At 42.5% G+C, this 27,499-nt stretch overlaps 1 protein-coding gene across 3 annotated transcripts in view; it reads left to right on the top strand.

Annotated features, from left to right (window-relative positions):
* The window catches only part of LOC149464856 (uncharacterized), a 183,332-nt gene that overhangs the window by 3,237 nt on the left and 152,596 nt on the right, over positions 1 to 27,499 (top strand). For all 3 annotated transcript variants that reach the window (XR_016312300.1, XR_016312299.1, XM_089674185.1), the window contains exon 2: positions 23,745 to 23,856. The gene's annotated coding sequence lies outside the window, so the exon portion shown is untranslated. The remainder of the gene's footprint in view (positions 1 to 23,744; positions 23,857 to 27,499) is intronic.

Below are 27,499 nucleotides of genomic sequence, written 5' to 3'. Positions count from 1 at the left end.
GGACACCCCCTACCCAGAAATGCAAAATCACATACTGTATATGTACGTGATTTTGCACACCCATTCTGCCCTGTAGCAGCATATCTGCTATAGGGTGGCTGGAGAGCAGTTAATTGTACAATGAGCATGGTTCATCTCTCCTGTTTCTATAACACTGCTGCACATTCCAGACAAAAGGTGATACGGTATGGGACAGTATGTGCAGGAGAGCAGTGCAGAGGGTATGACATGGGGCAGTATGTACAGGACAGAAGTGCAGTGGGTTTGACTGGGGGCAGTATGTGCAGGAGAGGAGGGAAGAGGGTATGACATGGGGGCAGTATGTACAGGATAGGAGTGCAGAGGGTATGACATGAGGGCAGTATGTACAGGACAGGAGTGCAGAGGGTATGACTGGGGGTAGTATGTGCAGGAGAGGAGTGCAGAGGGTATGACATGGGGCAGTATGTACAGGGGAAGAAAACAAAAGGTTTGATATGGGGCAGTATGTGCAGGAGGAAAGTACGGAGGGTATGATATGGGCCAGTATGTGCAGGACAGGAGTGCAGAGGGTATGACACGAGGCAGTATGTACAGGGGAAGAAAACAAAAGGTTTGATATAGAGCAGTATGTGCTGGAGAGGAGTGAAGAAGGTAAGACATGGGGCACTATGTGCAGGAGAGGTATGCAGTGGGTATGACATCAGGCAGTATGTGCAGGAGAGGGGAGCAAAGAGTAGGACATGGGGCAGTATGTGCAAGAGAGAGGTGCAGAGGCTATGACATGAGGTAGTATGTGCAGGAGAGGAGTGCAGAGGGTATGACATAGGGCAGTATGTGCAGGGGAGGAAAGCAAAGGGTTTGATATGGGGCAGTATGTGCAGGAGAGAAGTGTAGAGGGTAAAACATGGGGCACTATGTGCAGAAGAGGTATGCAGATGGTATGACATCGGGCAGTATGTGCAGGAGAGGGGAGCAAAATGTACGACATGCGGCAGTATGTGCAGGAGGGAAGTACTGAGGGTATGATATGGGCCAGTATGTGCAGGAGAGGAGCGCAGAGGGTATGATATGGGACAGTATGTGCAGGAGAGCAGTGTGGAGGGTATGGCATGGGGCAGTATGAACAGAAGAGAAGTGCAGAGGATATGACATTGTAAAGTTTATGTAGGGGAGGAGGACAAAGGGCATGAGAATGGACAGTATGTGGTGGAGAGAAGTGTAGAGGATAAGGCATGTTGCAGTACATTTAGGAATGAAGTGCAGAGGGTATAGTGGAGGGCAGTATGTGCAGGAGACAAGTGCAGAGGGTATGATGGCAAGCATGTGCAGAAGAGGAGTGTGGAGGGTATGACAATAGTATGTGCAGGAGGACAGTGCAGAGAGTATGACATGGGGCAGTATGTGTAGGAGAGTAGTGCAGAGGATATGACAGCAGGCGTTATGTGCAAGAAAGGAGTGTGTAGGGTATGAGGGCAGGCAGTATGTGCAGTAGGATATGGTGGTGAGAAATGTGTGTAGGTAAAGATATAAAACGGAGATGAATGTGGATGGAGGATAAGCAGTACGTGCTGGGAAGGAATGCAGAGGGTATGACAGCTTCCTGTATGTGCACAAGAGGAGTGCAGAGGGTATGATATGAGCCACTATGTGCAGAAGAGGACACATGGGGGTTTATTTACTAAAGCTGGAGAGTGCAAAATCAGGCTTAGTTCTACATAGAAACCAATCAGCTTCCAGGCTGTTCTGCCAAAGTTTAATTGAACAAGCTGATTGGTTTCTATGCAGACGTGAGCCTGATTTTGCGTTCCCCAGCTTTAGTAAATAAACCCGTTGATGTCTTTGTCTACATGAACAGCAGAAGTATCACTTCCACAAAACCTGTTAGAGCTGTCATTACTGATTTTATGAAAATGCTAGATGCTTGGCTATGGTTCTGATTCTCTGGCTTCAATACTTTCTAAGTCAATGACCCAGAAGAATGGAGCAAGGGAATGCGAAACACCTAATCCTGGTAGCAGCCACCGACCCACCAGCAACACAGGAGAAGAACTGAGTGAGTAGTCCTGCACCCCCTGGGCCAGATAGGGGAAGGAGAACTCTGGTGGGAAACCAGATTATCCACCCTTCGGGACTGTCTTATTTCTTAAAGTGACAGGCACTGGATCCCCTGCTCAGGGATTCCTCCAGAAAGCCACATAAAGGAGCATCTGGGGTCTGGGCTGGTACTACTGGAGATGCTGGCTAGCTCTCCAAAACAGTCTGTTGTTATAACCACTTGTACAAAGTTCAGTTCTTTTGGGTGTCCGGTACACCCCTTGCCCCATAAGTTCTAAAATTCCCTAATTAAACATCAAAACAAGTTCAAGAACTGGCTACTGACTCCTGGATGCAAGTTTGTGAAGATGCATGTTGCCTGGCTGTGCAGGACTAGAGTGGGGACTCAAAACGTATGCAACTCCTAAGGAGGTAGTGCTACACTACTTTGCAGGATGTTGTAAAATATGTTTCCCTATTGTTAGGGAATATTGTGCATATATCATCATACACTACCTCTTGTAATTAGAAAAAGCTCAAACTTAGGTTGGGTACTAACAATAGGTTTACAGTTGTGTGTCCTGTTCTGTGTAAATAGTGAGGCTTATGGGCAGTTTTACCTAGGCCAGTTCATTTCCCTTAAGGCTAGTATGCCTTCTTGTACTTGGATGTGCCCAGCACTTAAGGCAAGGTGCTATATTCAAAAAGCTGGGATGCTTCCCAGCAAAAAAAGAGAAAATATATGTACCATGTTAGATGGCTTTAAGTTGGTAATGTTCAAGGCAAGTGGTGTGTGTAGAAGTGACCAAAACTGGTAAGCTAGCAGTGGACTGAGCTGACCACAGTAGCATAGTTTGTTATCCAGGAAAGGGGGTCAATACAAGTGGCAGTCAGAAAAGTATCCCTCTCCAAACAAGGATCAAGGAAAGCAGCAATAAGAAGAATATACATATCCAGACAAGGGTCAGAGTTGGGGGCATTTAGAAGAGTATCAGTATCCAGGAAAGATTGAGTAACAAGGGTGAGCAACAGAGTAAACATATCCAAGCAAGGGTCAGGGCAAGCAGCAATCAGAACAGTATCCATGCAAGGCTCAGTAACAAAAGAGATCCAAAGTCAAAGCAAGGCACAAGGTATAGGTGCTAAGCACCAAATGCTATCATAAGCCCAAAGTCCTGTTCAAATAGAGCACCACAGCCTTGCAGTCAATTCAGGGCAAATAATTTGGAACATCAGCCACTGCAACAGGGACATCTCTCCCTGCCAACCATTAAGAGTGTGGGGCATTGTCAGCAGCGCAGGGCCTCTTGCCTGCAAAAACTGCCAATGCTCTGGCCATAAAGAGAAAGTGCCTGAGACATGGGAGATGAGATAATATGAGTGTGTCTGATGCTCCTAACACTAAGCCCTACTCCTGAACAAAATATGTAAAATTAATTTGACTGGTGTGCTTTGATTAGATGCAAGTGAAAATATACTGCATCAGACCACTACAAACCAAAAATGCTATTTAGTTAATTTTAATATTCAAAGCAAAAGCACCCATCCATCCATGTGCTTTATTTTGCTGATGAATCACTTTGAAAAACGCTGCCTAGTATTTCTGGTGATCATTTACGTTCTGGAATCCATCTGCCCTTAGCTCAGGCATGCAGACAGGAGGGTGTGCTTAGCTGAGAAGACCCCTCCTCCCCAACTGAAGATTTCTGGTATTTATGACATAATCTGCCTAGGCCTGGAAACCAGGATGTAACCGAAGAAAGTAAAAAAAAAGTTTAAAGCAAGTAAATATGATATCCTTTCCTATCTATTTACTAATGCTAGCAGCATAAGGGCTACAAATAGTCAATGTTAATTGAGAGAGTTATGTTCTGCTTTAAATAAAGGCCATTTCACATGGGTGATCCAATCAGGTCCTCCTGTCAGTTTTTCAGGTGGACCTGACTGGAAGATCCATGCATTCCTATGAAACGGTGGGTGTAAATGGACTTGTGTCCATTACACCCGCCTACCTCTTGGTCCAATTAGGCCCACTTAATAAAATGGAGGCGTCCATTTACTCCTGGCCGCCCATAGAGTAGAGCAAGTTCTGTCCGTGTCCGCTCTGCATAAACTGAGTGGACATGGACCTGTCATCCACCCGCTCTGCTCCGATCAGCAGGGGATCTGTGAGCAGGGCCTTGTGAAAGGGACATAAACAGGATTAGTGGTCTCTTTAGGATTTAGTAGAGTCATATCAACCAGGAATTGAGTGGAATTATATACACATCCTCAAATTAAAATTTTCCAAGTTTATTTTATAACTTGTTTTAAGCCCTTCATGCCTAAGGGTAAAACAAATCTTAACGCCTAAGCACAATTTTGCAACTTTGACATGTGTTAGCAAAACCGTACATATCATCACAATTACTTTGTGCATCCAGGTGGATTATACTTTGTTTTATTTCAGGACAAATTGTACTTTCATTTGGTGGTAAATGGTAATGGATATCTCATGATTTTTTTTTTAAATTACCACAGGAAAACTGGCCAAAAATAGTAAACAGAAGCCTTTTTTAAAATTTAACTGTAATATTTCTTGCTACTACCATAATCTACCACCAAAGAACAACCCAAAATATATTCTCCTGCTCCTGAAGATTGCAGTGTTACCACATGTGTGTATGTTAGTTGTTGTTTGTACCTGTAGTACAGCAGAGAAACAATTGTGCGAAATTTGCTCTACTGCTTGATCCCTGACTCTGACCTTGACCTTTGACCCTGACCTCAACCCAAACACTAACCCTGGCACAGACCTAGATCAAACCATAAACTAGGTATTTTTGTTTATTTTTTTCTTATTATTTTTATTTATTTATTTTTACACATACTTGTTTTTTTTCTCTCTGAAAGGACAGAGAGAGAGATACAATGTATCTCTCGTCTCCATTCAGAGAGAGAAAATAAGGGGGGCGGGCTTCACAGTGACGGATCACTGTGATAGCCAATCAGAGGCAATCACAGCAATCAGGTGACCCAGAACCGGAAGTTCCGGGTCCTGATTGTTAGAATGGGCCTTGGGGATCTCAGTGACACCCTGGTTTTTGTGCTGGGAGTGCACTGTACAGCCAGCAGAAAGACAGGTATGCAAATTAGTGGCCCCACGGAAAAAAGCGCAGTTCTGTGAAGCCGCTAATTTGCGTACGGTCAGCATCAAGGGGTTAAACACTAGTGAGCAAGTGTGAAATAAGTAAAATTAATAGCCCACCAAGTATATATTTATTTTTTATAACAGAAATCACATTCAGGGCTGTGGATAAGGGGGTAACATTAGTTCTCCTGTGCCAGCAGAGGGGCCCAGGAAGCTGGGTGAATCAGATGTGGGTAGGGAGAGTGATCAGCACAGCAGGGGGGAGAGGTCACTTACTGGAACCTATGAATGGCTGTCTCTGCAGCAGCTGAAAGCTTCTCCTCTCATTCCTGCTGACTTTCAGCTGGTGCAGAGAGAGACATACAGGGGATTGGTTCCAGTAATTGCCCCCCGTACCCATTGCCCTCCCTGTGCACCATACATTTCTCCCTGCTGCCCAGGCCTCCCTGTGTGCCCCCACCCCCGAAGTGCTGCCGGCTTCACTCCTCTCCTTCCCACCAGCAGCTGCAAGCACACAATGGGATCCTTCAGGATGGAGAGTAGGGGAAGAATCCAGTAAATGTCACATTTACCAGCTCCTTCCTTTCCTAAATGAATACAATGAGTGATCGATACTGATCACTCACTGTGTTCATTCATAAACTGCAGCATAGTAAACTATGTTTCTTTTGGGAAGTGCCCTGTCAGGTTGGTTGTATGGGGCTCCATGGTTTCTAACAGCTTCTCTGATAACATTTGATTTTATGTGTAAACATGTTATAGTAAGAGCAGGGCCCTGCTTTATGTTTGTGATGTTTGCACGCGTCACGTCCCTAGATGTAATAGCTGTGTTTTTGGTGAGGATTAAAAAAACAAAAAATTAATAAAAACAATATTTGGGTGCAAGGTTAGATTACTATTATTATTACTGCAATATGCTTACCCACATAGTAGAGATATGACTATCATTTCTAACTGCTGATTCTAGTGGAAAAGCAGCAATGTACTCAGAGATAGAGAATGAAAGTCTACATTAGACATTAGCATGCATTTACTATTCATATGATGTGGGTGTGTATATTGCCGTGCTGTCATAATATCCACATTTTTCTTGGAAAGACTCTGACTGTTACACAAAGTCTTTTAAATCTTGATTGTCAGGTCTGTTATCATGTTGTTCAGTTCTATTACTGTGATGGAGAGTTTAATGAACCTAATACCCTTATGCTGAAAAGTGAGTAAAGTCATGACAACTAACAGATCTGATTCTTGAAGACAACATGGAGTTGTACCTGTTCTACACAAGACTCCATCATCCTCGTAATCTAAAGCAACTAGCGGCTCATAGCTCAAATGTGTCTATAACTAGTTAGAGACCCTGACACCAGATTATTCATTTGTACATAATCTTCCCATATGATTATATGTGTAACACATTTTATGTAAGTATATAACTATAAAATCCTTCCGTGAGTAGTAAAAGTCCTGAGACTGATGCCATCTTAGATGTCATGTCCACATCCCGAGCAGATTCAGAGATTTCACTCAACTGACACTTTATAGTATTCCCCTTTGCTCCTCCCCGGAAGCTGTGAGAGGAGGGGAGATGGAGCTTGGCCAGCACAGACAGTAATTAAACACTTCCAGAAGAGGGGAAGGCTAAGATGTGCAAGGAAGGAGGAGGCTGTACAAGGGAATTTACTCTTTCTGGAATAGTCCATTTTACTAGTAAGTTCAAGGACACATTGCAAGTGAATAAGAATTGATTTACAGAAAGGAAAACACTGCAAATAAGCATTTCAAATACTTGATTCTTCTATACCTTTAGCTGGATTTTTTTTTTCAGTTGGTAACATTGGGGTGGATTTGCTCAAGACAAATAGACTGTGCACTTTGCAAGCTCAGTAGTGCTCTGCAAGTGCAGTTGCATTAATTTTCCTTAGTTAGGCCCCTTTCACACGGGCGTTCCATATGTCCGTTTTTCATCTGTCCATTTACGGATGAAAAACGGACACCCATGTATTTCTATGGACTAGCGGATGAAAACGGATGATCATCTGTTTACATCCGTTAATGTCTGCATCCGTTAGCATCTTTTTTTTGAATGGAAGAAAACCCCATTTTTCTTATGTTAAAAAAACCGGAACAGATGAAAAATGGATGTAAACAGATGTAAACGAATGTAAAGGGACAAAAAACAGATGTAAACAGTGAAAAACGGATGTAAACTGATTAAAAACTGATGTAAACTGATGAAAAACAGATGTAAACTGACATAAGCTGATGAAAAACTGATGTGAACTGATCCGTTTTTTCTTGGAAAAAATGTGACTGAATTAATCCAAAAAAACAGAATGCTGTGTGAAAGGGGCCTAAACGTGAATGTGGTAAAGCTTCACTTTGTAAAGAATACCCAATCAGGTGCAAGGAAATAAAAAGATTGTATTTTTGTTTGCACATGATTGGATGAAGGAAATCAGCTTTACCACATCTACTATACTCTGGGGAAAATCGGTGCAACTACACATGCAAAGTGCACAGTAGGGTATTTGTCTTCAGTAAATTCGCCCCAGTATCTATTTAAACAAGTAAAAGGAAGAGGAGGCAGATAGCTAAATAGAGCCATGCTGGTAGTAGTAGTAGCAGAAGGATTGATAGTGGTTGTAGAAAGGTCAGAGATCCAACCTCTGCCCCACAGAGCCTTGTTGTTCTGGCAGACTTTGTCTCTGTCCATTTGCAACTTTTGCAAGTCCTGCAATTCAAAGAGCACAATACTTGGAAAAACTAAGGCCCCTTTCACACGACGGGTCCAATCAGGTCCGCCTGTCAGTTTTTCAGGTGGACCTGATCAGACTCTCCATTCACCCCTATTTGATCTTGTCCGCTAAAAAAAAAAAAAAAGATGATTGGATCAGAGGGCAGTCGGGTGTAAAAAGACAGCGGAATCCATTTGAACTCAACCGTCCAAAGAGCAGAACATGCTCTGTCTGCATGCGTTCTGCATAAACTGAGCGGACATGGACCTGTCATCTGCCTGCTCTGCTCTGATCAGCAGGGGATCAGCTGACAGATTCCCTGCTTAACTAAATAGAGCCCACCCTGTGTGAAAGGGGCCTTAACCATTATAGGACTGTCCACCTGCATTGTACTGCAGACAGTCAGCTTGTACAGGCACAGTGACGTAATTGTATGTTGTTCCCTGCTTCTGGGTTCAGTGCTATTGGCCACAGTGGAATTTTTTGCGTTATGGCGCTGCGTTATTTTAACTGACAATTGCGCAGTTATGCAAAGCTGCACCCAAGTGCAATTTACGTCCTTTTTTTCCCACAAATTGAGCTTTCTTTCAGTGACATTTGATCACCTGTGCAGTTTTATTTTTTGCACTATAAGCAAAAAAAGACTGACAATTTTGAGAAAAAAACAGTATTTTGGAATTTTTGCTATTAAACATGTCCAGTAAAAAAATTTTAAAAATCAAATTGCGTCATAAATTTATGCCAAAATGTATTCTGCTACATGTCTTTGCTTAAAAAAATCCCAATATGTGTAAATGAATTAGTTTACGTGAAAGTTATAGCGTTTACAAATGGTGGTATAGATATTGGGTTTTTTTTCCTCTACTACTAATGGCAGCAATCAGCGACTTTTAACGGGACTTCTAACACTGGGGGGAACTAGCTTGGTGTCACTGACACCCCAGTGACACCAATACAGTGATCAGTGCTAAAAACAAAGCACTGACACTGTACTAATGACACTAGGCAGGAAGGGGTTAATGTGAGGGGTGATCAAAGGGTTAACTGTGTGCTGGGAGTGTTTTACTAGGAGGTGGGGTGTGTGTTCTTCACTGTAAGCACACTGATCGGGATGGCTGTACTGTGCACAGCCATCCCGAGCAGTGTGCTCGAGCTGACAGGGAGAAAGATTGTTTGTAAACAAAACAATCTTCCTCCCCATCGGAGATGCTCGGTAATCACCGGGAGCCGGCAGGTAATTACAAGGTAGGACCCAGTAATTGACATCCGTGGCCACGAATGGCGGCGCGGGTCGCACGCGCCCCCTACCTGGAAATGCAGAATGACATATATATATGTGATTCTGCGCACAGGTGCCGCCCTGTAGAAGTATATCTGCTATACAGCTGTCCTTAAGCGGTTAACACTTGTTAGGCATACACTTAACCTCTTGATTACCCCAATTAACCTCTTCCCAGCCAGTGTCATTAGTACAGTGACAGTGTATAGTATTATCACTGATCACTGTCAGTTAGTTCCCACACAGCATCAGTTAGTGTCAGATGGCCCACCTCACTATCACAGTCACACTATATGTTGCTGATCACTGCCATTACTAGTATAAAAAAAAAAAAAAAATACATAAATAAATATCCAGGTTATATACCATAGAGATTGTAGACGCTATAACTTTCACAAACCAATCAATAGACAGTTTTTGGGATTTTTTTCCCCAAAGACTTATAGCAGAATACATTTTGGCCTAAATTTATGAAGAAATTCGTTTTTTTAAGTTTTTTATTAAATATGTTTTATAGAAGAAAGTAGAAAATGTTGTTTTTTTTGTCAAACGTTTTGGTCTTTATTCATTTATATAAAACAAAAACAAAACCCAGTGGTGATCAAATACCACCAAAAGAAAGTTCTATTTGTGTGAAAACAGTTATATAAATTTTGTTTGGGTACAGCATTGTATGACTGTGCAATTACCAGTTATAAGTAGCATAAAATAGCCTGGTCATGAAGGGGGTAATACTTTCTGGAGCTCAAGTAGTTAAAGAACACTGGCATTAGTCTAAGACCTAGCTTACACTGGTGGTTAGGTGTTGGCAAAAACAAGCGGTTGAGCCCCCTAAGCTGCAAAGGCCACATGAGGTTATACACATGCCCCCCCCCCCCCATTGCATTCAGCAGGCAGTGCTGCCTGCAAGACACGATCTATTCAAGTGAATGGTTCTGTGCCGCTACCACCCCTCAACCAGTGGCATGACAATGGGGGTTTTGGGGGTTAAAACAGGCTACGAGGAAATGGCATAACACTTCTTCACCACCTGTCTAGTCTAGTACCCTCTAAATCTTTGGTGAATTGCTCTTCAGAGGACAAACACACCCTTAATGAGAGTTGAAAGGGGGGTAGTAATAATTTCTTTGAGAAAAAGTTGTTTAGTGAGAAACACATCAGAATAGAATTTATATTTGCTGGCTACTTAAATAAAGAATAGCATTTTGCATCTTGGTGTGCAGTGTTCATTTTGATGGTAAAACTGATTCGGTGGAGATGAGCTGATCCAGCACTTCCACGCAACTGCAGTATGGAGTGTGGCATCTAATCTCACATGGAGTGGAGCTGCTACATTTGGTGTGAACCATGATCTTCCGTGTTCTGTGTTAATGGCTTGTCCTCTACACGCTGACCACAGGGAGTCGCTCGCTCGGCACCTCTGCCATGCATAGAATGCCTTGTATTTTTTCAATAGATACTAGGCATTCACTGTTTTGAAAAGGTGGAGATTGTGTCATCACTGCCCTTCTTCTCCACCTCAACTAGTCAGAGAATGTATTCATTGAAAAAAATACAAAGCAGTATTAGAATGGTGAATATGCTGAGCAAATGAACTCCAGTAGTCAATGTGCAGAGGGGAAGCCATTTGCGGGGAAGCACGGACTGCTACAGGGATTTACAGCATTCTCAGCAGCCCTCCAGATATCAGATTAAGAGCCGTTCCATGCACAGTTCCCACATCATGTTCAAAACCCACTGCAGATGCAATTTGCAGTGGTTGTCAATATTAAGTTAATGACACCACAATCGCAGGTTGCAAATGCAGTGCATTTGCCTCTACCGGATTGTATGGTATGGAAGTACCATGCAATGCGGTTCCAGTGAGTTTCCAAAAGTAGTGCATGCACTACTTTTGGTGCGATGCGGAGCAATTCATTCCAAATGAATTGGCTGAAATTGCACTGCACAGAATTCCATGGGATTCGTACAGGAAAGTACAGAAGGTTCCTGTGCGTTTCCTGGTGTGAGCCTGCACATAATGTAATCGAGAGCTTCTAACCTGAAAATGATCACACTGTTTTCTCTCCTTTAGCCATTTATACCCCGGTCACATCGATCCTGACTTTGAAATCGTGAGACTTCGCTGTAAGTTGCGCAATTTCAAAGTCGGGATGTCATTGCGATTTGAGATGTGATTTGCAAGACATCTGACACAGATGTCTATGCAAGTCGCACCAAAAGTAGTGCATGCACTACCAAGTCGGAACCGCACCAATATGACCCCTGTAATTGCGGACAATATGATGCGACTTGGCATGCAATTTGCAAGTCGCAGGGCATGAAAATTGCATGCCAAGTCGCACCCAATGCTAGAGGGGTCTAAATACTGCAACAAAGAAATTGGCTGACTAAGTTATTGTATTGCAAGCAGCATGTTGCATGCACAGAGCGTTCCTGTGCGTTTCCTGGTGTGAGCGTCCCATAATGTAATGTAGAGCTACTAACCTGAAAATGATCACACTGTTTTTTCTCCTTAAAGCAAAAGTTCACCTTTGGGAACATGTTACATGTTCCACCCATTTTTAGGTTGGAACATGTAACATGTTCCCATAGCCGCAGCCACGCCCGCCTCCCCCTGAGAGATAGTATGGGGAGAAGTTTCCCCGTACTATCTGTCAGATTTGAAAACAGCGTGGCCGCACGGGGCTCCACCAACACGGCCGCGTCACTATTCACAGAGTTCTGTGAATGAGTGCCTACAAATCCTGGCTGCCTTCGCGGCTGTGGGCTTGTAGTTTTCAATGAGCTACCACAGTGCTGTGGAGCGCTATGGTAGTTCATTGAAGTTTCTGTCAGTATATCTGCTTGCTGATATTGCAGATATTCTGACAGGTCTGCAGGAGACCTGCATTGCATCAGCGATCGTCTAATCACTGGTGCAATGCTTTTCAGGCTCCTTTGGACAAAAATAATAAATGCATATTTTTTTACCTGCAAAAAAATGTGCATTTATTATTTTTGTCCAAAAGGTGAACTTTTCCTTTAAGCCATTTATAATACAATGGGAAAATTGGTTGACTAAGATGTCGTAATGCAATCAGCAAGTCTTTGGTAGACAAGATATCTTAGGACCTTTACAAGTGTTATGGTGGATTTTCCTAACAAAAGATATCAGTGAACTGTAATAAACTGTCATAAAAGCTTACTTGACTTTCATATGCTGAGCAACACACTGCCTGCTATTTCATCTGTGCTTTGGCAGTATAATGATTATATTTATTAGAGTTTCTGTTTTAATACAGCACAAATGTCGAGTAAAAATGTTGCAGGACATTTACAATGTGATCTATAAATTTGGTAGGCAGAACATTTCAGGCTTGTCTTTTTTGTTGTGCATATCTTGGCGTCTTTAGCGACTCATAAACAACATAAGAGATCTTCATCTTGCGTGAGTGCTTCCTGTTTTATTTGCTTTGAAGATTGTTTACGCTTTTTGGCTTCATGCACACGGCCATAGAGGAAGTGTACAGAGAATGTGTGGAGAATGTGTAATGGCATTCCTGGGAGCCACTGTAGTCATGTACAGCCGACTTCTGAGATGCATTGGAAAGGTGGCTGTATGTGGTTGTGCGCCGGTAATGGCGTAAAGCACCTGCATGAGCACTGATGCAAGTTCCAAACACAGTGTGAGTTCAAAGCATACGTTAGTGCCTATGCAACCCTAGGCACACAGCCGCCTTGTCTAATGCATATCAATGGATGGCTGCACACGGCGGCAGTGTGTCCCAGTAGTTTCATTACGCATGCTCTGCACGCTGTACAGCCTCAGTACAGCTCGGTGCATGAGGTCTAAAATGTACATAAAATTACTAGCAAATCAAATTTTCTCCCTTCTAAGTGCCCGCATAGCAAGCTGCATGCTATGGGGGCACTCATGCAGGCTCGATCCCAGGTTGGGCTGTGTGTGTCTATTCAAACACACAGTGCGCCCTGCCCCCTACTCTCTGCTTCCCTGTGAGAAAAGGGAGAAGAGCTGCTGCAGATGTGCACAGAGCTGGATCGAGTTACTATTGAAAGGTTTTTCACCTCCATCCCCTACAGCCCAGGTACAATGTACAGCCTGACTATAACATGAATGATTGTGCGCCGCTCTATATGGTGGTGCTATCACAAACACGCGTACAGGCATATGCAAATGATAGATATCATACCTGTACACTAAGCTATCTAATGAAAAAGCCAGTGTAGCCAGGTGCTGGCTATGTGATAAATGAAACCAAGGGACATTGACAAGTGGAACTGTGGATCAAGCATTTCCCCTCTGGTGCCCTGTATTCAGATGATTACATCACTTCCTGTCAGCAGAGAGAGAGCTATCTCTGGAGAGACAGCAGAGGACTGAGTCTGAGAGGAACACTGGAAGGACCGGCAGCTGAGCTGTTACACTGGCCCCAAACACCAGGCATCTTCCTCTGTCCTTTCTTCCTCCCCTCTGCCGCCCCTTTCCTCAGCTGAAGGATCATTCATGATGTGGCAGCATCCCACACAGAGAAAGTGCCAGCCTGTGCTGCGCCCAGGTGCCCCTAGGTGGCACTGCGCCCTACGCAGCTGCCTAGTTTGCCTAGTGGAAGCTCTGGCCCTGGTTGCTCCACAGTTGATTCTTAGTGGTCCTGTTCAGTTGATAAGTAGTGGATGAGGTGGTAGACCTCCTTTCTGCTCCTCATAAGGCACACAGATGTGTTTGTGCTTTCTCTTTGAAAGTGAAAAAAGCTTGAAAGAGTTTTAGCAAAATGTAATGAAATCCTGCTGTATAGGATGAATGCTAACATCATAAAAGACCTGAAGTTCTCTGAAAGATCCGCGGATCTGTGGTCCTGTTACCACCACTGTATCGCAGGAGGTGGGCTTAGCAAAGAAAATTGTGGGAGAGCCTATATATTTGGCTGCCATTGGTAGGTTCGCTGTCTTGGCTTGGGACTTCTGACAGGACAGTTGGAGACCACCATCCTACACACAGTCGCAGTGGACCTTTTTGGCCTAGTCGGTTACCAAGAGGTTCCAGGCAGCAGATCTGCCTAGCTGTGTCGCAGATCACTGGACTGCATACAACAACTATTCATCTTCCTTCCGAAACCCTCACAATCCATTTCCCCCTTTCTGCTGCAGTTTTCGCTGCATTGACAGCCTGCTGGGTGGTCATCCTTCACTTTTCAGACACAAGAGCCTGCACGGAACATTCTCTTTCCTCGGAGGCTAAATCCATATCAGGATTGGTGAGCGGGCAGATGCCCAACCTCTTTCTGCCATTCAGCTTCTTAGAAACACTGCATGCAAACACCTTTATACTTCAGCCACAGAAAACCTTTGCTATTAGCACCTACTTAATATTGCTGGCTTATAAATGTCCAGCATCTTCTACGGGCCCCAACATTGCTAGCAGAAGACAATTTTTACCCTCAACTGAAACTGTCTCCCACACAGGTCATGAAACACAATTCATCCAGTTAAGGAAGCACTCTACCCTTGTGTATCATTACTAAACCAAAAAGGTATGTCAGTGATATCTAACTCAGTGCATCAGTGGTCCAGAGGGAGCTGATGAGTTTATATGTCTCTCCCCATTCAACCGGTGTTGCACTTTGGTGGTTGCCTAGATAGATAGATAGATAGATAGATAGATAGATAGATAGATAGATAGATAGATAGATATTGCTAACCAATTATTACTCAACTCACTAATTTTATGATTCCCCTTTGAGATTGTGTGGACTATTCAACTAATTAACTAGTTAATTGAGGACCATGCTGATCAACATACAATATAACAGTGCTGTTAAAGAATTGTGTCTCTTGTTTTTATTATACTCTGTGCTAATATTCTTTATCATTAATTTAGGGAGCATTAATTTCTGAACCTATTGTCAGAAGGGTTGAGAAGCTTGCAAGATCAGGGCAACAACCAGGGACAAGAATTATCCAGTGGTCCTTACGGACATAGCACTACACTAGCATACAGTGAGGAACAGAAGTATTTGAACACCCTGCGATTTTGCAAGACAAATAAATTCTTTAAAAATCATACAATCTGATTTCCTGAATTTTTTTTTAAATTCTGTCTCTCAGAGTGGGAATGCACCTACAATGTGAATTTCAGACCCCTCCATGATTTCTAAGTGGGAGAACTTGCAAAATCGCAGGGTGTTCAAATACTTCTGTTCCTCACTGTATGTACAAGTATACTGTACCATTCCAACACCAGTGTATGGAATTTTGTATGCAGACTATTATTTATGGGCATGCTCATACCTGTCCAGGCCAATACCAATTGCCTACTCTCCCATGTATTGCACACTGATATTTTAAACATTTAAAGAGGAACTTGTTTACATAAAAATTAAATGTCAGCAAATACTGTAGCTGCTGACTTTTAATAAACATGTTCTTATCAGCCCATGGAGTCCAACACTGTCTTTGGATCCCCTGTGCCACTATCTTGGATGTGGGAGCTGGCTGTGAGTTCATGATGCCAGCTCCTAAGTGAAGGGTCGGGGGGAGGAAAAAAGGGAGAAGACCTTCTGATTTAAATTTTTTTAGTCTTCTTTAACTATATTTTATGTGCATATCAAATTCTAACAGTAATTAGAAAAAAAATTTGTGGTAGTGCCCCCCCCCCTGCATTTCCATCACAGAAGTTTCAAGAGTAGGAGTCAGTACAGGAATCACTGCTTATAGACAGCAGGCAGCCCAGCCCACACACACAGAAAGAACACCTGAACTGAGCGATCCCACACAGTGACAGATCCGACACAACACACCACCACCAACAATGACACAGATCAGCAGGCACTAGAAGAGCAGGCGGTGGGATCTTGATGATGTCATCACTCACTGATACATTGCATATGTGATAGATTGCTGGCCAGCTGGGTCAAACGTACACAGACACGAGACATCAGGGTCAGACATTACCTTCCTCCACAGGCAGAGCTCCACCTCTACTGATGAATGGAAGAGAAGGGCTGGAACTCCACAGTGATTAGCAGCTGCCAGCCGGCTTGCAGTAGGGGACTGAGTCTGAGAGGAAAACTGGAAGGATTGGCAGCTCAGCTGTTACACTGGCCCCAAACACCAGGCATCTTCCTCTGTCCTTTTTCCCTCCCCTCAGCTGAAGGATCATTCATAACGTAGCGGCATCCCCCACAGAGAAAGTGTCGGCATGTACTGCGCCCAGGCGTCCCTAGGTGGCACTGTGCCCTACGCAGCTGCCTAGTTTGCCTAGTGGAAGCTCTGGTCCTCGTTGCTCCACAGTTTATTCTTAGTGGTCCTGCTCAGTTGGTCAGTAGTGGATGAGGTGGTAGACCTCCCTTCTGCTCCTCATAAGGCACACAGTGCTTGTGCTTTCTGTTTGAAAGTGAAAAAAGCTTGAAAGAGTTTTAGCAGACTGTAATGAAATCCTGCTGCTTAGGATGAATGCTAACATCATAAATGACCTGAAATTCTCAGAGTATATATACTGTAAATATAGGTGTGTACTGAGAGATGGACAGTTCTCATTCTCATATATATTTTATATTATATTTGATGATTCATCCCATAAGGGCTTTCTGTTACCAGGTGACTTTACAACTTGTAAACATTGTAGACAGAGAAAGATAATTTATTTCTATACACTGTACTATCTGTTGTTAAATAATCAGATTATTTATTAATGTAACAATATTCATGACAATGTGATCATTCTAGTACATATGTATAATCTATTTTAAACTGCTCCTCAATAAGAAATTAATAAATTTAAAAAACGTTCCAAATTCTATATATCAGGTGGTTATACAGAGATTCTAGTATATGTGTTCATAAATGTAACCTATTTGTACAATTAGTTTTCTTTATTCACATTTAGTGAAATAAGTACCTCCATTGCTTTTCACACAGTAATATGAACCAGTTTGACCAGTTGGCAGACATATTTATATTCCCATAATTATTTACAGCATGTAAACTTAACATAAAAAAGAGGGAGGCATGATAAAAAACTGGATCATAGGACCTCTTGCACTACTAAAAAAAAAATATTAATGAGAGTGCAGCGCTCTATTACACTTTTTATAGCTGACAATATAGCATCCTTCATAAATACCCTTAGAGGCAGCAAGTATTGTGTGTGTATGTGTGTGTATATATATATATATATATATATATATATATACATTTTTTAATTTTTTTTTAGAGATCATGCACAAATTGTACATTGTTCAACATTTAAAGTTTCAACTGTGCCAAATAGAAATGAACAAATAGATGAAGCATATGCATGTAGTCATCAAGACATATTTAGGGCTAAAATGGGAAAAGAAACTGAAGAATTTGGTTATTTGTGATTTGGGTGGGAGCAGTGGTGTATTTAGGTTTTGTGCTGCCCTAGGCAACACAAAATTCGAACCTCCTGCCCCGCAGAGAGACATAATTTATGGCTGTTCCTGTGCCAGGGTCAGGAATTGAGGGGAAGTCTCCCTCCAGTGGGGTCACAGAAACAGGAAATCTCCCTCCAGTGGTGTCAAAGGGACAGGAAGAGAGGGGAAGTCTCCCTCTAAGTGGCTCACAAAAACAGGACGTCTCCCATCATTGGATTCACAGGGTTAGGAAGTGAGGGAAGGTCTCCCTCCAGTGGGGTCACAGAAACAGAAAGATTCCCTCCAGTGGGGTCACAGAAACAGGATGTCTCCCTCCAGTGGGGTCACAGGAACGAATTGTTGGGAAGACTCCTTCCATTGGTGTCACGGAAACATAAAGCAAGGGGATGACTCCCTACAGTGGTGTCACAGAAACAGGAAGTCTCCCTCTAGTGGTGTCAAAGGTACAGGAAGTCTCCCTACAGTGGGGGTCACTAGGTACCAGTAGTTGTGGTAACCAAACATTGTTTAGCATGGGTTGGCATGTATGGTGGCACGGTATAAATTGGCAGGGTCAGCTTGAGCAGGAGAGGCAGCTGTTTTACGCTATATCACTTATAAATTTTAAAGTAGTTCTTCTCAATATTTTAGCCCACAGGAACCCCTGCAATCATTTTCAGGTCTCAGGGTAGCCCTTACTAATTTATTGGGAGTCAATGGGAAAATTGTCCAGCTTATGGTGGTGTTCAGTACAAACAATGTCCCACTTACTGTATGTTGGTGGCCAGTAAAAGGAATGCTCCAAATTATGTCAGTAGAAAATGGAAAGATTGCGCACTTCCACCACTGTAACCCCCTCTGCACACATGTTCCATTACGGTACCCCCTCTGCACACATGTTCCACCAGTGTAACCTCGCTGCACATATGTTCCACCGCTGTACTCTTTCTGCAGACATGGTCCACCACTGTACCTCCCTGCATACATGTTTCACCACTGTACCCCCTCTGCACATATGTTCCATCACTGTATTCTCTCTGTACACATGTTCCACTGCTTTACCTCCATGCACATGTGTTCCACCACTGTACCCCCTATGCACAAATGTTCCATTGCTATTCTCTCTCTGCACACATGTTCCACCACTGCACCTCCCTGCACACATGTAAAACCAGTGTATCCCTCTGCACATATGTTCCATCGCTGTCAGAGGCGTAGCTAGGGGGGAGGCAGGGGGGTACATATGTACCACGGCGCCAAAATGAGGTCACAAGATCACTGCAGCGGCTGCAGCAGACGTGTCACATGATACGTCTGCCATCCACAGTGAGTTATGAGAGGAGAGAGGAGCCGGCCGGGAGAGGAGCGGAGAGGAGGGCAGTGAGCCTGGCATGTGCCGGAGGGGACGAGGGGAGAGCTGAGCCCGGTGAGTACTGCCATGGATGAAGGGGAGGGGGGGGGCAATGTGATCAGGATGGGGGGGGTGTCTACAGGGATACAGGGACCATATGAAGTGGGGGGGTGTCATGAGCTGGCCGTTCGCCCTGGGTGCAAAATATCCTACCTACGCCTCTGATCGCTGTACTATCTCTGCACAGATGTTCCAACTCTGTACCCTCTCTGTACACATGTTCCATTGCTGTGTCCCCTCTGCACACATGTTCCATCACTGTACTCTCTCTGCACACATGTTCCATCCCTGTATCTTCTTTGCACACATGTTCCATCACTGTACTCTCTCTGCACACATGTTCCATCCCTGTATCTTCTTTGCACACATGTTCCATCACTGTACTCTCTCTGCACACATGTTCCATCCCTGTATCTTCTTTGCACACATGTTCCATCCCTGTATCCCTCTGCACACATGTTCCATCCCTGTATCTTCTTTGCACACAAGTACCATCGCTTTACTCTCTCTGCACACATGTTACATCTCTGTATCCCCTCTGCACACATGTTTAATCCGCATATCCCCTCTGCACATGTTTCATCCCTATATCCCCTCTGCAAACGTTCCATCCCTGTATCCCTCTGCACACATGTTCCATTGCTGTACTCTCTCTGCATACATTTTCCAACTCTATATCCCCTCTGCACGCATGTTCCATTCCTGTATTCCCTCTGCACACATGTTCCATCTCTGTAGTCTCATAAATCCCCACTCGCCTTTCAGTGGGCAATATGATCTGAGCCGCACATGCGTGGGAGTGAAGTCACATTTGCTCAGCCAATCAAGTGTCCAAAGATGTGAAACCCGGAAGGAGGACCAGTTGAAACCGGGGAGAGCCCTGATAGCACATCTCTGGAGGGCTCCGTTTGCAGGTAAGTCTGTCATAATGTACTAGTATGTGGTAGATACCAGTATATTATGACTTAAATCTGCAGAGGGGCCATTTATTTTACTCTCCTATCGAGACTTTACTACCACTATATAGCCAAGCTTCAGGCAAAATGTTTTATTGTACTAACTTTTTGTGTTTACAAGGGAAGGATGAGCAGCTCTGTCATTTTCTTAAAGTGGAACTGAACCCTCCTATCTGTTTTCAGCCACGTAAGCAGCCATTTTGGCCTCTGTTTGATCTTCAGAATCCAAGATGCTGCACATGTGATCAGTTTTGATACCAACCATTTGATGGTTTGACAGTTTGGTTGAGAACACCAGAATATGAGACAGTTATATTCGTGGTATGTGCCGGGAATGTAACTGTTTTCTGAAACTGTTAAATTGATGGGTTTAGTTCTACTTTAATGCCATCTATGTCCCTAATGGAGTGATTACCCCTCACTTCCTGTCTGGACAAGCTCCTCAACAGAGACACACACAAAAAAGACATTTTACTACAGTGGGGAAGGGTTAGAATTTCCAACAATGTTTTTATTGCTGTGCATACTTTCCTGGCCTGGAAACATACACTCTTCATTTCTTGTATTGACTCCACAAGTATGAGAAGTAAGAGGAAAATTTCCCCAGTAGGGTCAAAGACAGAATTAAAGCCTTTTCCCCACTCTAATCAAAATTTGTAAAAGTCATCAAAAGTATGTTTAAGGCCTTATGCACTTTGGGCATTCAGCCCCTTTGCATGATATTCTGACATCTTAGATTGTAAGCTCCAAGGATTAGGCCCTCCTAACCCTCTTGTATTGAACTGTATTGTTGCTGTATTGTCTCCCGTTATATTGTAAAGTGCTGAGAAAACTGTTGGCGCTATATAAATCCTGTATAATAATAATTTACATGTGGTCTGAGGGCACAGGCATACCATCCAGCTCTGCTGCTGGCAGCCTGTAAAACTCTATGGGAGGCTGAAAGCTGCTGTGCCTTGAAGGGGCTGGATGGTGCACTGAGTGATATTATCGTTTAGGGCAGTATGTGCTCCAACACCATGATAAATTCATATAATGATATACTTGTATGGTAGGCCACACATGATTCATTTTATCTTGTTCAACCAGCAGGTTGAATTATTATTATTATTACTGGCACTCATATAGCACCCTCAATGTACACAGCACTATATATATATATAATATATATATATATATATATATATATATATATATATATATATATATCTACTTAATACATTCGCATCAGTCCCTAACCCTCAAGGAGTGTACAATCTAAGGTCCCTAACTCACATTCATACACAGAGTACACATACTAGGACCAATTTAGACAGGAGCCAATTAACCTACCAGCATGTGTTTGGAGTGTGGCAGTAAACTGGAGTACCCGGAGGAAACCCACACAGGCACAGGGAAAACATGCAAACTCCAGGCAGGTGGTGCCATGGTTAGGATTTGAACCAATGACCCTAGTGCTGCCAGGTTGAAGTGCTAACCATTTAGCCACTGTGTGAAAGAAAATGAATCAATTCTCCCATCCACATGTTTGAAGTGGATGGAGGAATCCCTCCCGAGGCGTTATTGTATTTTGACAGTAGGGAGACTTTCCCTAGACTCATAGACTCATCAGCACCGCTAGCTATAGTCGGCAGCACTGAAAGAGCAAAAATGTTCCAACAGGCTGGTTGAAAGACAGAAGTCAATCGAGAGGTTATCTTGTTTACAACCAGCCTGCCCATAGATAGATTGAAATTTCGATACATCAATGGCGGGCCTAAGCCAATAAAACTGTGTAGCTTTATATCTATAAGTGTGGAACATAATTTCATTACACTTTGCATACTCATCTTAACCCATAAACAATATTATATTGGAGCTTACCAATACTTAGGTATATTGGCTGCATTCATTTCAGTCTTTTTTTTCCACTTATTTTCACCTGGTTATCCTGCAAATAACAAACACTTCTACTGTGAGCCTCTAAACCAGATCTCCAGTGAACCAACTTTGAATTGGCTCCAGCACCTTTCAGAATGCAGGTCCCCCAGCTCTCCCTGAGCTGGGACCTCAATGAACTCTGCCAGATTTTAGCTACTCTGCCCAGGAGGGCAGCAGCCCTTCAGGCTAGGGTCTTCTCCTGGACAAGAAACCTGCTGTTCCAGTCCCTAGACTATTTATGCATTCCTCAGTCACCTACTACTGGGCATCTTCCGCCCCAGATATTGGACGAGACCACATGTATATTCAAGCCCTATGTCTGCCTCTTCCAACCTGCTATATTATAGAATCCACAAGAAGGCAGGGGGAAGCAGTTGAGCCTGCAGCCTGTGAGGCCCAGAACAGCAAAAAAAAATCAAACATTGCTCCAATGATTACAAAGGAGCTAAAGAACTAAATTTCCCTAAACCTCTCTAGCAACCTGTTCTAGGAGGGTACTACAGTAGAATAGCCACTGTCAGCCCTAATTAGATCTTCACTTTCATTAAAAAAAAATGAGATATTCCAGACATATTTTCCTTGTAACATACATTCTGAGCAGGTTGCAGTGTAGGGTTGTTAAGGCATGCCTTTGACTGTTTGAAGCCCTCCTTTAATAAAAATAGATCTTGAAAACATATTGGGTCAAAGACACTACTATCAGAACAACGGCCTCAGGAAAGTCTTCACCTTTCTTTGTCCTCAGCTCCTGTAAGTTTAGTTGGTAGACATTGCTTACTTCAATAGCAGCAGTAATTAGCTTCAATCTTTTCTCCTGGGCTGATTTTGCTATCTCCTGTGTGGCAAAGGGCATACATTTAATGTCCCTTGTCATGAAAATCTTGCTGCTGCATTTGGATAAGAATAGTTTCAGTTAATCATGTTTGTTACCATTTTATAAAAAACATGAATTTTGAAACTAAACAATATCCTTATTCTCCAGAAGTAATCCATAGATGACATTAGATTAGATTAAACTACTTAATGGCTGTGTAATTTATTTTTTATGAAATCACTTCTTATTGTGTTTTTCTCTTTCCTTGTCCTCCATGAGCTTCTATACCTCTCCTTTTCCTCTCACGGCTGTGTGTTTGGAACGAGCAGTACACATTAGTTGTTGTCAAGTACACTGCTCCATGCACAGTACAAATCTTATGGTCCATAGTCCATCTCAGGAGCAAACAAAGCTACACGTCTACATACAGTGGGACCATGGGGAATGAACATAGCCACCCTCTAAGAGGAAGTCAGATCACAGCAGCAAAATTTGGGGGGATTTGGAGGAGACTGATAGCAATAGGAGATACTTTTTAACTTAAAGTGGTTGTAAACCTCAGACATGAAATATGAAAACAGCATATCCCTCTGTGGTTTATACTTGTCTCAATTAGGAGCACTAAGTATCATTTCTCTCTGTTGCTTCGTTCCTCTGCTATCCGCATGAGTCACTTATGACAAGTTTTCCTGACACCAAAGGAAAAATGGTGACGGGGAGGGACCTCCAGCAGATTGACAGCCTCAGCGTTGTTCCTGTGTTCTGTGTGAAGGGAGTTGTGTCCCTTCTCTCCAATCTCTGCTCATTGAGCTCTGCAGAGTCTAACTTCAGCTCTACACCCCATTTTTTCTGAACTGTCAGACAAGCTTTATAAATTCTGCACTTTGCATTGATGTAGAGAAGAGAAGACTGCAGATGAATAGGTACAACTTATGTAGGAGGATTTATTTAATCACTGGGTATATATAAAGGTTTACAATCACTTTAAAGAGGTTTAAAGAGAACCCCCTCTTGCAAAAAAATGGCAAAAATATATAATACATTACATATAAACAAGTACACTTACCTGTATCAATGCTGCCTTTCTCTCTTGTGGATACTTTTCCAGGCTGCCTCTATACAGCAGGTGTCCCTGCTCCACTGTCGCCATATTGAAAATGATGTTGTCCTGAAGGCACTAGTGACATTGCCTTTCCAGGGGTATCTGTGCTGCAAAAAAGGTAAGCAAGCAAGAAATTGTCTTTTTTTTTTTTAATTGTGTTAGATGATTTTACATCAGCATGCTGATGTAAAATTTAATTAAAAAAGGGGAAAGGTCCACTTTAGGAATAAATTTGGCATTGCTTTAAGTTTTAGGCCCCAATCACACTTGAGGATATGAATCACAAGCAGAATTGCTGAAATTCTGCCCATGATTCCAAATCGCATGGCAATGGCTGCAAAATGCACAACATGTGTTTGGGTGCCATTCATTTTAAAATGGCACCGCAAATGTGATACGATTTTGCCATGATTGTCACGCAGCAGAATCACAAAGCAAAGCAAGCCTTTAAAAACTGTGTGAAGCTTGTCGCTTGAAAAAGGAGTAGGAGTTCCTGCTATGCGAAATGTGAATGGGGCTTTATAGTCATGAATGTATCTCTGCTATGTAAAAAACACCTTTTTTGTTTGGAATAAAAGTCTCCTTGGAGGCTGCTAGCACTGTGAACCATATACCCCCTTATCTAAGTGATAAATACAATAAAGTGCTAAATTCCCCTTATATACATAAATACTTTGCTCATATAATCAAAAGTAAAACATGTGAAAAAACAATATGTGATAAATAATCAACTCATTTAACATGATAAGTATCCAGTGAAAAACCATAAAGTGAAATCAAAGTCTGTCCAATGTGTCTTTTATAAATAAATACTGTAAATTATATAATTACAAATAAATATCTCTAAAAAAATCCAGTGCTTCTGCATTCAAGCCTCAACTACAATTGGTCGAAACATTTTGGGCAGGGGCCATTCATCGTGACGTCATTTCCACCTACATAACTTCTGGTCTGTGGAACACATGTGGGAAGCAAACAGGAAGTTGGGTCAGTGGTGGTCATCTTGGATCCATGTTGTAAAATTGAATGCTGGCATTTGTATTTATAATGTGAGTGCGCGCTTGGAAGTATTTTTAGTTTTACAATTGTGATAAAACTTACTGCATTATGGTTTTCTATTTTATTGTTTATTCAAAAAATGCATATAATTTATTTAAGGGCACATTGGATTGACTTTGATTTCACTTTATAGTTTTCTTTTCCAATGATTTTTATTTAGTTTTTCAACAATGGTACGAAAATTCAACAGTTACACATACAACATATAGGGTATGTTAGTTTCACACCAGGATACAAAATGTAACAAAAGAGATAAGTGACACTGTTCTGTCTCTCCATTCTAAGGATTGAAAGTGTGATCTCTGTAACTTACAGTTCTGATGAGATAGCGATAAATCCAATCTTAGTTGAATATCACAGGCAGTGACTCAATCCAGAAGACATCTTGTAGATCTTGTGAAGTTTATTCCACAAACTGAGAGAATCTTACAACAATGAATATCGGATAGGTCAAAAGATCATAATGTGATCTGCTTCCATAAGACATGAGGCTAGAAGCCGAAATGCATTACTGGGAAAAAGGGTGGGGCTATCTATACAGCATGAACTAAACCAAAGGAAAGGGAGGAGCAGAGACAAAATACAAAGAACACTTAAAGGCATATGACAGTCATGTGAAACATGACAAACACGTTTTCAGCACAATTTCCATCATGCACTTTGTAGAAAACCAAAATGTTAAGCAATGGTGATATGTAAGCGCAGACCCAATTATACCTCTCTCCACCAATGATATCTATACGATAGGGGGGATATTGGGGTAATACAGTAGTTTTGCTAGAATAAACCACCTCCCCCCCATTGTGAAATCAGTGGGTGAAGAACTGGTTAAATCAAACAGTACACCTGACTACGGCAGGCCAGTGCTACACTTATAGAGTGCAGGACTAAATGAGTCTTGTATTCCACATTACATCTCAACAAGTGGCCTGACGGCCATATGGAAAACAAAATGTAAAATAAAATCATAGAGAGAAGATAAGCAGTATGAATAAGAAGAAGTAAGAAGTCCACCCTGTCCAGGCTAGAGATATGATATCACATACAGTCAGGTCCATAAATATTGGGACATTGACACAATTCTAACATTTTTGGCTCTATACACCACCACAATGGAAACGAACAAGATGTGCTTTAACTGCAGACTGTCAGCTTTAGTTTGAGGGTATTTACATCCAAATCAGGTGAACGGTGTAGGAATTACAACAGTTTGCATATGTGCCTCTCACTTGTTAAGGGACCAAAAGTAATGGGACAGAATAATAATCATAAATCAAACTTTCACTTTTTAATACTTGGTTGCAAATCCTTTGCAGTCAATTACAGCCTGAAGTCTGGAACGCATAGACATCACCAGACGCTGGGTTTCATCCCTGGTGATGCTCTGCCAGGCCTCTACTGCAACTGTCTTCAGTTCTTGCTTGTTCTTGGGGAATTTTCCCTTCAGTTTTGTCTTCAGCAAGTGAAATGCATGCTCAATCGGATTCAGGTCAGGTGAATGACTTGGCCATTGCATAACATTCCACTTATTTCCCTTACAAAACTCTTTGGTTGCTTTTGCAGTATGCTTTGGGTCATTGTCTATCTGCACTGTGAAGCGGCGTCCAATGAGTTGTGAAGCATTTGGCTGAATATGAGCAGATAATATTGCCCAAAACACTTCAGAATTCATCCTGCTGCTTTTGTCAGCAGTCACATCATCAATAAATACAAGCGAACCAGTTCCATTGGCAGCCCTACATGCCCACGCCATGACACTACCACCACCATGCTTCACTGATGAGGTGGTATGCTTAGGATCATGAGCAGTTCCTTTCCTTCTCCATACTCTTCTCTTCCCATCACTCTGGTACAAGTTGATCTTGGTCTCATCTGTCCATAGGATGTTGTTCCAGAACTGTGAAGGCTTTTTTAGATGTCGTTTGGCAAACTCTAATCTGGCCTTCCTGTTTTTGAGGCTCACCAATGGTTTACATCTTGTGGTGAACCCTCTGTATTCACTCTGGTGAAGTCTTCTCTTGATTGTTGACTTTGACACACATACACCTACCTACTGGATAGTGTTCTTGATCTGGCCAACTGTTGTGAAGGGTGTTTTCTTCACCAGGGAAAGAATTCTTCGGTCATCCACCACAGTTGTTTTCTGTGGTCTTCCGGGTCTTTTGGTGTTGCTGAGCTCACCGGTGCGTTCCTTCTTTTTAAGAATGTTCCAAACAGTTGTTTTGGCCACGCCTAATGTTTTTGCTATCTCTCTGATGGGTTTGTTTTGTTTTTTCAGCCTAATGATGGCTTGCTTCACTGATAGTGACAGCTCTTTGGATCTCATCTTGAGAGTTGACAGCAACAGATTCCAAATGCAAATAGCACACTTGAAATGAACTCTGGACCTTTTATCTGCACATTGCAATTAGGATAATGAGGGAATAACACACACCTGGCCATGGAACAGCTGAGAAGCCAATTGTCCCATTACTTTTGGTCCCTTAACAAGTGGGAGGTACATATGCAAACTGTTGTAATTCCTACACCGTTCACCTGATTTGGATGTAAATACCCTCACATTAAAGCTGACAGTCTGCAGTTAAAGCACATCTTGTTTGTTTCATTTCAAATCCATTGTGGTGGTGTATAGAGCCAAAAATGTTAGAATTGTGTCCCAATATTTATGGACCTGACTGTACGTCTCGAGAGATATTTAATCC

Source organism: Staurois parvus, unplaced genomic scaffold (genome assembly GCF_062004578.1).
Source record: "Staurois parvus isolate SC_StPar_1 unplaced genomic scaffold, SC_StPar_1.0 ptg000147l, whole genome shotgun sequence".
Lineage (NCBI taxonomy): Eukaryota > Metazoa > Chordata > Amphibia > Anura > Ranidae > Staurois > Staurois parvus.
The sequence above is the reverse complement of the archived record's forward strand: the minus strand, read 5'-3'. Positions and strand labels throughout refer to the sequence as shown.